Source organism: Misgurnus anguillicaudatus, chromosome 24, assembly GCF_027580225.2.
Source record: "Misgurnus anguillicaudatus chromosome 24, ASM2758022v2, whole genome shotgun sequence".
NCBI classification, from domain to species: Eukaryota; Metazoa; Chordata; class Actinopteri; order Cypriniformes; family Cobitidae; genus Misgurnus; species Misgurnus anguillicaudatus.
In genome coordinates, this window is record NC_073360.2 from 24,786,831 (window position 1) to 24,800,460 (window position 13,630).

The 13,630-nt window shown below is 38.4% G+C and overlaps 1 protein-coding gene across 1 annotated transcript in view; it reads left to right on the forward strand.

The window, feature by feature from the left end:
• The first annotated feature begins 809 nt into the window (after positions 1–809).
• Positions 810–13,630, forward strand: part of nrip1a (nuclear receptor interacting protein 1a) — a 41,853-nt gene continuing 29,032 nt past the window's right edge. Inside the window, exon 1 of the mRNA XM_055196775.2 lies at positions 810–1,063. The gene's annotated coding sequence lies outside the window, so the exon portion shown is untranslated. The remainder of the gene's footprint in view (positions 1,064–13,630) is intronic.

Consider the following 13,630-nt stretch of genomic DNA (forward strand, 5'->3'; position numbering starts at 1 on the left):
TTGATTAAAATTAATTTTCAATGTGCTTTCATGCTCATGCAAAAATAAAAAATAAACAACAGAAAAAGTGCCATAAATACCAAATAGTCATGTGTTTAGGTTATCTTACATGTGATCATACAAGTCATGATCTGATTTTCAGTACAGGGTAAAAGAGAGGACAAATAGTTAAGCTGTGGCTTTAAGGGTGGCGTACATTAGCACTGGGAAGTCCGATTCATTTTAGGAAACTAGCGAGTCGGTTCGTTTGGACGATGAATTCACCGAACCGTTTAACAACGATTCACGAATTTATTTGAATAAACTCGTCACGTGTAAAAACAGTTCATGCCAACATACAGCCAGTATTACTACATTGGTAACAATAGTTTAAGCCTAAAAATGAAAGACAAATATTTAAAAAATGTTAAAGGCATAGGAAAATTAACCAACTGTAGTAGGCTAACTATAGTTTAACTAATGTATTTGTAGTTAAACCATAGGCTAATAACCACAAATCAGCCATGGTCTGGCTAGTAACCATGACATCTGTGGTAAAATTATGGTAGTTCACCAAAAAAACATGGTAAATATTATAATTATTAAACTATGTTTATTTTCTAGAAGAGATCCTTACCTTGTTAAAAGGAGAGACCGCGTTAAATAGTTGTGTTTAGTTGCGTTTTTGTTACTTTGATATACACTGACAAAACCACAGTGCATTTGCGAAATGTTCAGTCGCGTGATTCAGAAGCGGTTTGTGAATCGGTTCGAACGAATCATTTCAGAACGATTCGTTTGAAAAAAGATCGATGTAGCGTCCATGCTGAGTGTTAGAGGAGTGAACATGGCAATGCAGAGTGCCGGGGATACCTTGAATAAACAATTCAGACAGGCGACTGACTGCAGGACTCAAGAGCAGCAGAAAGCGCACATATGGGGAATAGACGCGTTCAGCCTCATTCCCTCATCCGTTTATTACAACTGAATTGATCGTAAAGAGAAATATCACGTGCATGTTCGCGACTAGTTCCTAATGCAGCATTATTTTCAACGGGAATCTCTTCTTTCGTCATATGAACAGGTAAGTCTGTATTCGAAAATAAGCTTTCATTACTTGTTTATTGTACGAACGCATTGGCAGTCCGCAATGCATTTCATTGTTGTGCGTATATATAAAATAAGAGGGACATGTATGTCACACGTTGACGGTGAATATGGGGTGGTGGGAGCTGACGTTTCCATTTTGTGTCTTCGTGGGGTTTTTTTTACCCATTGAGTGTTTACATGCAGGCTTGCACATATAATATGTGGGCTTGTTTGATGTGATGCATGTGATCGTAGAGTTAAATGACAACGAAGGCACGTCACAGTAGTAGCTAAATGACATGCAAACATTTATTTTTTGTAAGCATGCTTATAAGAACAAGAATAAATTATAAAAGTGTAATAAATACAAATTATAAGAAGTGTGCTGTTCTGCCTGTGTGTATAGTAAGGAGCCCATTAGTAAAGCACTGTACATTACTAATGTGATTGGCACCTTGCTTACCTTACCTCATAGTTTATGTGTAGACCCTTCATATGCTTGTGTGACATCTTTAAGTGCTCTGAGATACTAGAAACAAAGCATTCAGTGTTTGTGCTTTTGGGAAGTAATATTTTGTTTGGTACTTAAGTTTTGTAATGCCTAGGATCTTATGCATTTATTATGTGCCTAGGAAAGCAAGTCAGATTCATTTATATGTATAAACAATGTTAGATTATTAAATATATTACACCTTAAGTATTGTTACATTTTCACATTTGCTGTGCTCAGGTGACTCATGGTGGATATCTTAGAATAGATATTTCTTATGAATCCAGACAATGGGAAGTATGAAATGAAACTTGCTATACAGGAACACTGTCTTTAACTTTATAAAGTTCATTAGGGTTTGAATAATGGTCAGCTGTGTAAATATTGATGTTTAAAGCATACCTAAATCAAAAGTGCAGAGGTGGGATCTCCTTACATCAGGTATTGTTTGTTCTGGTATTAAAAGTCCTAAATGTTTGCATTTCGGGAGGAACGGCTTACTTAAGATCACATTGACATGTAAACCACAAAGTTGATGTTACTTTAATACCTACTTTCTAAACGTGTGTGTTATTTTGTAAAATATGGTTTGCATGTCTTCTTTGTAAACAGTCATCATATCATTAAAGATGTGGATATCTCGGTCAAGACAGTTAATGATAATATTTGTGTGTTGAATCATTTTGAGTCATGTTTTGTGTATTTTAAAATGAATCATTTCTTATAACATTCCTTTTACTGTTAGTCATGATACATAGACTAGTCGAAGAAGACATGGATACCATAGTGTTTACTTAGAAGTTTTTTATTTTATGATTTTTAAAACGGTCTCAATCTGTGTTTTTCTGTATTTCGTTGACAACATGATGTTCACAGAGTCTTAGAGGTTTGGAAACTCTTGCTATGTTGTTGTTGTTCTGTAATACTATTATGATAATAAAACTATTATCTCATTTGATCATTTTATAAACTGAATTACGAATCTCTGGTAGGTAGCTGGACTTTGACCGTTGTGGACACAGGCAAACAATAATACTCCTGTCGTTTTAAACAGGGTGAAATGGTAAATGAGAATGCATTCAGGATGAGGAAATGGAGGGATGTATTGAAAATGTGATCTGCTTGTGCGCCTTTCATGGAAGGGGGCTCATTGTTCATAAGATAATGACAGGTTCATCTACTGGACAGGAGGTCACCACACCCCTCAATTATAACCCATAATTGATTGGCTGTAATGGCGATTGAAGTACATTATTCATAGTTTGCAAGAAAAAAATTACAGCCCGTGTCTACTCTCAGATCGGGGTCAGATAAATCAGGAAGAGCGGTGCACACGCAAGCATCGGCTTGTTGAGGAGACAACCGGCTGAACGTGGTCTTGTAAACATCAGGGATCAATGAGAGCACGCTAGCAGTGATCTCAGCACTGCACCAGCTTTTAAGAAGACATTTACAGTGCCTCTTAAATTGGCTCATGTTTTCGGTCCCTGGGGGTGGGGCTGAAAAAAAAGACAAATGCAAGCAAAGAGTCTTGTATTAAACTAATGGCGTAAGCAAAAGTGGAGGGCAAGAGGAAAAGAAGCATCTTAAATCATGTCTCTGTGTGCCAGCTCATCTGTCAGCAGTGCACCACAGAAATTATTTTTTCCATCTGTAGAATAGAAATGTCAGACCGATGCGAGCGATGTGTATCAGTGATGTTTTTATAGGGCAGGTTGATATTAGCTATGCAATTTATGGCTCATGTGTTGCTATCATAAAATGGATATTTCACACAAAAATCTATAGGTGTTTCTTTATTTTGTTGACACAAAAGAAGATATTTTGATTGATTATTAAAACTGCACAGTTGATGGTACCCATTGACTTCCATATATGGAAGTTCATGGGTACCATCAACTGTGTGCTTAACATTATTGATCAACATATCTTCTTATGTGTTTAACAGAATAAAGAATTTCATACAGGTTTAGAACAACTTGACTTTTTCAACTATCACTTTAACTTCATGTTATGACTTAACGTTTTGATGTGTTGAAGGAAAACACCACCGTTTTTCAATGTTTTATTATGTTTTTGCCTCAACTTGGATTTATTGATACATACTTATCTTTTTCCAGTGCATGCACTTTTAATCTTTGTACAGCGTTCAGCGTTTCCCGCAGAAAATTTGTTAGTTAAGGTGGTAAAGTTGGGCGGGGGTGGGGCCGTGACAATCAAAGGGGCGTACGCGTCATGATGAAAAAATACAATATTTTTATTTAAACACTCAAATAAAACTTAATTTTAAAGAAACTGTGACAGAAAATGAACACATACTAGATTATGAATGAATTAAATGTTTTTACCTCTAACGGGAATAGCTGTGTGATGAAGTGAAACTAAAGGGTTAATAAACACAAACTAAAGCATGTTGTAGAACGTCTGGCAAACGATGAATATCATCAGCGCTATTCTCTGAGATGTTTTATTAACTTGCTAGTTATCCTCCAGAGTCCAGACAGTGACGGTCCGGACCACGACTTTCTCATTTCGGCCGTGTTGCGCTCCCGGTGTGAAGAGCGTCCGCACTATTCTCCGAGATGCACTTGACTGCCTTTTTTGCAGTAAATTATTATTTTTTAAACAACCTAGTTAAGGCGGTAGGGTTTCCCAGCTTAGGCGGGCTGAAAAGTGCTGCGGGAAACCCTGGCGTTTCTTGAATGTGTTAGCATTTAGCCTAGCCCCATTCATTTTTATGGCTCCAAAAAGTTTTATTTTGTGCCACCATACTTACTTGTGTAACTACTCATGTAGCAGTCTTTAAATTGGGAAAACATGGAAGTGTTTGGTGGCTTCTAAATTCATCCCTGTTTGGAGCCATATGAATAAATGGGGCTAGGCTAAATGCTAACACATTCATGACGCTATGTACAAAGATTAAAAGTGCACACATTAAAAAAGATAGGTATGTATTAATTTGTCTAAGTTGAGGTAAAAACATAGTAAAATATTGAAAAATGTTGGTGTTTTTCTTTAAGATTTTTAAGTAGCATAGCCAGACTATTGCCATAAATTTGGTTACTTTGCGACTTATTTTGGCCATGAATGGCTGACTTGCACAAGGAACTTTTTTGTCTGTCATAAATATAAGTTTGTATTGTTTTTATATGCAGGTTTAGGACAAAAGCATCTATAGTAGTTGATTTCACAGTATTGGACTTAGGGCTGTGCAAAAATATTGATACAGCCAACTATCGTGATACATTTTTCCACGATAGTGCATCGATGTTTCAATCTTTACTATCGGTATTTTTAAAACCCATCAAATCCCTCGGTATGCTTCAAAAGACCTCCTCCGCCGCAGCTGTATTTGTCGCTGTCCAGTTGTCTGTCATATACAGCCTGTTAGCAGGAGTGAGAAAATGGCAGAAAATTTAAAAACACCTGCAGCTTTCAAAGCTGATGTGTGGAAGCATTTTGGCTTAAAAAAAGCAAAAAAAATTCAGCTCTACTTTTTTACATTTTTCTATATAAAAAGAAAGATTTTTTTTTTTTAGTTATCCAGTACACCACCTCCCCCCTGCACTTTTAGAGTTGCACACCCCTGACCAATCAAATTGGACATTAGTATTTTCTAGCCATTTTGCTGAGCAATATGCATCAGATGGGTAAAAATATTCACACTTTTCATTCAGTGTTTGAGTACTGAGTAGGGCATGTCTGCAATTTGATAAATACTCTTTGGTATAATACCACTATATTTTGTTTGGATGTACGATCAATGTAGCCCCCAGATCAATTTTGAATTAGACAAGCGAGTTTATCAAGTCTAGCGGATCATTTCAAACATATATCACCCTGGCTCCTGTCTTCATGTCTCCAGACAGCTTTAATGGCTGTAGGGATAAAGGCTCCTGCAGGTCACCGTGTGGTAGGATCAGCATAATTGAAGGCTTGAGAGGACACAGTAGGGGCCATGGTTAGATTGGACTTAAGACTGTTATTCAATGGTGTCTTAATTTAACTACCTTCAGTTATATGAAGCAAAGTCCACCGAGAAAAGTGGCTCACTCGAATGCCAATCATTCCTCACCGATCCCGAGACTTTTGAAGGTTACAGGGCTGTGTTTGCCGGGCTGACGGATTGATGTATGTCCCCTGTCGAGCGGAGAATTCGGAGTCCGAGGCCGCCGCAGTGATGTCCTATAAGGCGGGATTGTCCTTCACAACTTAGTTGCTTGTCCTTTCTGGAGCCTACAGAGCTCAGGCAAGGGCATTGTGTCTGCTACAATAAGCCGAGGCTGTGAAGTGCCTTACCCTCACATAATTATATTCCTCTAATGCAAGCATCTTTTACCGTTCATCCACTCACTCCAGCACCGTGAAAAGCGGCGTAGTCGGTGGCGGTCCGTAGGCATATTCCTACTTCATTATGACTTGGTGTTCGGGGCTTTTTTAGAAATTAAATTGGTTCGGCAATTAACTAAAAGGGGATTTTTAGAATTTATGAATGGCTGAGAAGATTGATATATGGCGAAAGGGGACAGCAGTATGTGAAGTGGACGTGAGGCAGAGGTAAGGGATTTATGGCCACACTGAGGGAAACGTGAAACAAGGTTAGGTGCAAGAATCACTGTAACCACATTTTAGGATCATGGCAAGCGAGTGAGCCTAATGCTCAGATGGCATTGTCTTTATGGTTGAGACCAGTGTCTAAGAGGCTGTTTACACCTGGTATTAAGATGTGTTTTTGTCGATCGGATCACAAGTAGACGAGAGTAACACATTCCGTGTACACCTGGCATTTAAATCCATCTCTCTTGTTCACTTTCGACCACTTCTGTCCTGATTACTTTGAGGGCTGGTCTGTGGGGCGAGTCCCTCTGCTTTCATTGAAATGTACATGTACATGTATATATAAGAGCGTTCTCTGATATTTGAGCGCAGTTGATGAAAGACAGCTCTGTGGTGTGCACATCAGGACAACAACGCACAGTGTGAACTTAGAGCTTTAAAGTGTTTCTTAGAAGTTACTTAAATAATATTCATAAGCTGGTAATCTATAGCCCTCTTCACACAGACATTACGGAAAATATACAGAAAATGCATCCGCAATTTGTCTGAGGTCGTTTGATTTTTGGTTCATTCACACTGCCAATGATTTTTCAGAATCTGTGTGTTCGTTTACACAGATGCCGTTAAGATCCCGTAAAGACACGTGACATGTTTAAAGTCCTACATTTGATAGTTTTTTTCTCCGCAGCGTCTGAAATTTGCTTATTATCCATTATTTCTCTCTCCAAAAACCACTTGCGTGCATTTTTGTTTATGATAAAACTAAAAGAGCTGAACGATATATCTTGTTGTGATGACGCGCGTGCATTTTTGTTTATTATAAGCTCATATGAGCGCGTCACGCGCTATTCTTTTATGCTGCTGAATGATCTCCGCTTCAGCGTGAATAGTGACGAGCTCCCTGATATCTGCTTCAGTCCAGTTTGCAGACATTTCTCGTTGTGAATGTTGATCTGCATGTACATTCCTTGTTTTAAAGAGCTGAACCGTAACTTCATGTTGCCTTGACAAGCACGTCCTCAATACGGCACGCCCCTTACGGCATTGTTTCTGCATCTTATTCACACAGAGGGATTTCCGGGTATCTTACGGCAATGTTACTAGGTCTTCTTTCCTGGGAATGATCCCAGAACATTTACGGGGTGTGTTTGCTTTCACACAGAAGCCTGTCTGCCAATTTTATGGGTATTTCCTGGGACCAAAGTGCTGTGTGAATGAGGTTTATAAACGGTAATACAGTAAAGGAAAGAGATTATAGTGCCATCGTTTTTTTGTTAGTCCCAGGTATTATGTTGTATTGTTGTGCTTGTCTATTGGCCTGAATCATCAGAGACCCTAACAGAAAGCTTTATTTCCTATATCTTCCTGTCTATTGCTGTGTTTTACCAAATGGACTCCACAGCTAGTGCCTGAACGTATTATTAACAAATGCTGAGAGTGAAGACTGTAAAGAATCTGTATAGAATAATATTATCAAAGGCTTGCAATGTATTCCACGCTCATTTTAGAGTAACGTGGCTGTTGTTTCTAAGGCGAGCGAGCCGTTTGAGAGTGTGTTGTGTTATCACAAAATTGAGTCTGATTATGGTAGACAAGGTAGTAAAAAAACTAGGTCTTTCTTTACACTTTCCAAAAATAAATAAATAAATGAATTGGTGCTTGCTTCTGCAAACCTCCTCACCATTGTGCTTGGGTGTTCTGGGTGGTTGCCAGGTGTTCTTAAGAGATTATAGCATGTTGCTTTGTGGTTGCAAGGATGTTCTGGGTGGTTGCTAAGTTGTTTGTTAGCCCATGTCAAAAGAGCCTATACACCAAGTATTTATAAACTCTAAAAAAATTAAAATTTAAAATAAATCATAGGGGAACCATTTTTAGTGCTATTTAGCACCTATAAAGCACCTATGAAGAACCATCCAGGGGTGATATATAACCAGATATGGTTCTATATACTAGCACAATATGGTTCTACACAGGTACTACATAGGTGATTACGAGCCAATGAACTACTTTTAGTGCTATTTAGCACCGTTTGTTTTTAGAGTGTACAGTACGTCACAAAGCGAAATCTGAATGACCTATTTTTTCACATGCTTGCAAGAACGGTTTACCAAAACTAAGTTACTGGGTTGATCTTTTTCATATTTTCTAGGTTGATAGAAGCACTGGGGACCCAATTATAGCACAGACAAAAGTCTGATTTTCAAGCTATGACCCCCTGTTGTGAAATTAAGCTCTTTATTTTGTAAAGTCAGCAATAAGGTAAAAAGTCAGTTTATGTAATTTATAAAATATTGTTAAATCCAGATTCTTGTAAGATATGGCTATTATTGTAAATGGAAAAACGTGAAGGAATGTGCGTTTTCTCCGCATCCGGCATTATTGTTAACAGAACGAGGAACAGACCTTCACTGAAGCAGGTAAATGTAAATGATTTTCCGAACAATAACATGTAAAACTAAATAAAGAAGTGAACCATATGCAGACTTTACGTTCTGTTATGGAGCTTACGTTTTCTAATTTGCTCTGCGTGGGTTTAAACGCTGTTTCTCCTGTATTTTTCAAAGAAGAATTTAAAAAGATTTAAAAAAAAAACAAAAAAAAAAACATACAGAATATATTTTTGGGCTGCGTCAGAAACCAACTACTTCCATACTATATATAGTATGCAAAAAGCAGTAGGCGAGTAGTATAACCAAATTCAAAGTATTCAAAAAACAGTAGGCAAAAAGTACCCAGATGACCTTCTACTTCTGGCAAGATCCCGAAGTGTTAATTCGATTGACACTTGCTATCCCGTGATCCCCGGGAGAGGAGTTATCCAATGAAGAAGAAAACTTATGGGCGTTTTATTAAAAAATGCCCGAAAGCGGTAACTTGGCTCTATTGAAATGCAGATACTTATATTAAATAGGGGTGCAACGATATTTCACGATACACGCTATAATACCTGCCCAAAATCAATTTTGTCGATATTATGCACAACTCATATACTACGGCTATTTGATCATTAGTGCTTATCAATCTAAAATCACTTTGAGTTTGTTTATAACATGCATTTGAAAAAGCAACACTCTTCAAACATAATCATTATCAATGCGTTGGTAATGATGTGGTATAATGAACATAATCAATGTTGTTTCACAGAAATATTTCTTTAGTTTATGTTTATGGTCAAGAGCTATTTTGCATTGGATAGACCTTTGGCCTTGATTTGACAACACATGTTATAATAGCAAGAGGATCCTCTGCACTTAAGCATAAACTGGTCTAATGTGTTACTGGGCAACAGCATGCTCCCCTCCATAACACGTACCGGGTGTGCAGTTCATTATGTTACCCGGGGGATGGGTTTTTGTTGAGTTCAGCTCATGGCACATTTCTTTGGCATAGTCTGGTTGCCCTCCGTGTTTGGACTGTGGAAGGAATCTGTGGTGTTGGAAAGACCAGGGACAGCTGGGTAAACATTACAGTACTGTGTTTTTTAACGTGCCACTTTGATATGTTAATTCGTGGTGCCTTTGCTTTGCCTGCGTAGTCTTTTTGTTTTGATAATTTGTGCTTTTCGTTAATCTCTTGTTTTGTTGACGGTTTTATTGGCGCCCACGCTCTTTGAGCGGAAAGTGTCAACTCATTCATCACCGTGGGGCAGCTGTTTTTTCACTTGATAGTCATCGGTAAATAAGAACATTCATTACCCTTCCCCCAAGTGGTGCATACTAAAAAAAAGCTCCATGAGACCTTGGAAATGACGGCCGTATCTTTGTCAAACCGTTAAGGTATCATCGGCCTTATGTGCGACCTCGGACCCGACCCAGAGGATTGTTTCCCACTAGACTAAGATAATTATCATGCAGGCTGATTTGGAGCAGCACTTCACTGTTCATTGGCGTATTTTTAGTGGGCATCTCCAATAATGGGGCCGAAACCTGATCCAGCCTGCAGTGTTGAGTGGATTAAGGGCGTTTATTGGTGGTCTGTCATCTGCAGTTCAAGGTTGACATCCACTTTAGGAGTCACACCAAGGTCAAGCACGGTTTAATAAGCTGTTTTGTCAGGTCAGGACACATGATCTTTTCCTTGACTAGTGATTTGGGTTAATTATGAACAACAATCTCACTGAAGCCAAGGAAAAATGCACTGGGAAGAAAGTGCTGTGTCAGGCTGCCATAACATGTAATTTTCCTTTATTTTTAGAATAAGTGGGATGAAAATCATTATCGTTATTATTTTAAGTTTAAGTTTTTTTGTGTTTTACGTCAAAGATTTAGATTTTATGTTTATGTTTAATTCTGAGATTTTTTTTTTAAATCAAAGATTTAACCACAAATCCAGATTTGGGACAAAATGTATAAACATTTTCTGGGTGAGTATGTCTATGCAAAATATGACCTTAAATTGATTGACTTTATCCCACCACAAAACTCTTATCCTAAAGTGTCACTATAATAGAAGGTAGAGATGTAACGATGAACGATTTAATGGTTAACTGTGATAAAAATGTCCAATGGTTAGTATTCCTGCTTCATTTTTTTAATTACGTTTATCCGTGCCAGTGTCACGGGTCGAAAACCCTTGTCCAGCATCAACCAATTTAAGCAATAACGTGAGACAAACACATTCATTCATGGCTGCTCCTATGTGTGTATGATTAGTGTTGGGGGTAACTAGGGGTTTAACGGTTCTCGGTAATTGATTCGACCACGCATTCTATAGTTTGGTGAAAAACAATGCATAAAACCGCTAATGTATGGTTCTGAATAAGCTCTGCGTGTGTTTAGGTGAGAGTAATCAACTGGAAGTATGCAAATCTGAAGCCAATCTGATGGTGCGCGCGCGTGTGTGGGTGTTGCGGACCGTTTAGTGCGGCAAACAAAGGAGAAAAGCCGCTAATAGAGGCACCGCCAGCTTCATTTAAGTCTACTGCAGCAGCGATGCTCAAGAAAACGTGGACCAAACTGTAACATTCGCGAGTGCCGTATGCTCAAGGCAATAAATCTAATATGACGAATCGCTTGCGCCGTCATAACCAGGGTGTTGTTGACAGCATGCGATTGCAGGGGAGATAGAAACAGCACACATTGCCTTCTGTGTTTAAATGTTAACAAACTGATCTTCTTGCGAAAATACTTGAAGATAGTGGCATAAAATATAAAAAGTAACCCAGTGTTCCAAGCTATTTTATGTTCATTTTGAAGTGCACAGTAAAGTTGGTACATGTAGTATAATAACACAAGTGCTTTTAAGTGAACATTTTGATTTTGGCAGAGGTTAAAACGGCTTAGGTTTGTATTTTTGTAAAGAAGCCCGTTGTGACCAAAGTGTACCGAAATGGTGACCCTAAAACTGTGATACGCACCGAACCGTGAGTAATTTGAACCGTTACACCCCTAGGGGTAATGCATTACAAGTCACATGCTTTACGTAATAATATTACTTTTCTGAACTAACGAGTAAAGTAATGCATTACTTTTTAAATGTACACTATTTATTTATCAAATCAAATATTTTAGTTACTTTTTTAAAAAAGTATTGCAAGTTACTTTTTTTATTTAATTAATTTGATTAAAAATGTGTGGGAACAGTTTGAGTCAGAAACTGAGATGGCAGGCCAGAGCTCAACATTTTTGTGATGAAATAAGCAATTTCTGAATGCAGAACCTTTCAGTCATAAAAAAACACCTGCAAGGCCTGAAGGAGATCAAACCTCAGCCAAGAAAAAGTAACGCAAAAGTAACTAAAAAGTAACCTAAACATTAGTTTCCATGAAAAGTAACTAAGTAACACAATTAGTTACTTTTTTGTGAGTAACTTAATATTGTAATGCATTACTTTTAAAAGTAACTTTCCCCAACACTGTTTATGATGACAGTGCTTCACTTACTGAATTTATATCCAAAAAAGTTCACATTTAGGAAAATCTAGTTGTACTTACATGTTTACTTAAAGGTGCTCTAAGCGAATTCACGCTTTCTAGACCATACATTTTTTTTTGTTACATACAGCAAACATCTCCTCACTATCTGCTTGCTGCCTGTCCACTGATCAAACTGTAAAAAAGCGATCTCTGTAGACAGCCTAGGCTCCACAAACTGCAATAAAAACAAAGTGGCCAAACCTAACACCAGAAACGATAACAACGTGTTCCAGCCAATAAACGACAAGAAGGATTTGGGGGTGGGGGTTAGGCATGTTCATGAAAGCATGGAAGGGAGAGGGAGGGGGAGGCGTTAGCTACCCTCCGTTTGTTTGAAAACAGTTCAAACATCAACAAAAAGTAACATCACACAGATTCGCTTAGAGTGCCTATAATATATATTTAGACAGATCCATATTTTCTATTCATTTTCCATGAAATGATGTATCCTGATAAGTTTAAAGCTCGTTTCTACTCTGTTTGTTTCTTCCGGGATGGCTGTGAGCGCAGGTGTCGTTTAGCTTACTCCTAGATCATAAAGTACACCCAATTTCTCACAAGATACACAGACAGATGACTTGCTGATTTGTCCTGTGTTTATATTTATATTTTTCCCATGCTAGATGAGCAGGCTGATGTTATTGTTCGTACGCAGACCCCGTGGTAACTTTTTTGCAGAGTTTGCGTCCATTTGTGGCATCAGCAGAAAGGAACTACAACAAAAAATCAGAACTGCACTCTACGGTGGAATTATTTGGGCCAAAGTGCATAAAATAGTGGCCACTTGTTGATTTTTAAATCTTGCTGAACCACATTGTTTATTTTGTCTATAGTAGTGTTTTGATAAGCATAACCATTTACAAACATAAAGTGGGTCTTAGTTTATAGTACACTTGCATGCAAATCAGTCTGTTGTTTCAAAGTGAATCTAGTGGGATTTGCGATAATCTGAAATGACAGTTACGACCTTAATACCCCTTTGATAAGCGTCAACGTGACCCTGTGCAAACCAGGCCACGACTTCTACTGCAGTGACAGGATTTAAGACACAGTTCACTTAACCTTCATTATGCACAGCAGTCTTGACAATTTTGAGCTTTTACGTGCCAATTTTTTGCTTATGTAACTGCAGTTAGCCGTTAGCGCCTGACACTCACTAGATGTTTCTGCTCTTTCAAAGGATATGCACTTTTTGTAGTTTGACCTGGTTTATTATAAGGAGATTACAGATGACCTGAAAACATTTGAGTGGCGTAAATAATGGCGATGATATAATTCTCGCTCTGGTCTGCTCATCCACCGTCGTGTGGGCGGCAAGGCTACCAAGGAGAGCTGAAGGTGATAAAACATCCAAGTTGCCTGTAAATGAGATGAAGACTGGGCCAGCACCCGGTTCAGCCATTAAAGATGTTTTATAGCGCCCCTGCGCACTCTTCCCCCTGAGGTGAACGCACACGTAAACCTATCTATCAAAGGGAATTGACCTGCCTTTGAGTGATCACTTCACAGGGCCTGCTGTTGTCATGAAAACATGCACACGTCCTCCATGTTGACACCCACATCCCCACCCTCCAGTTTGGGGTTGAATAAGACATCTGACA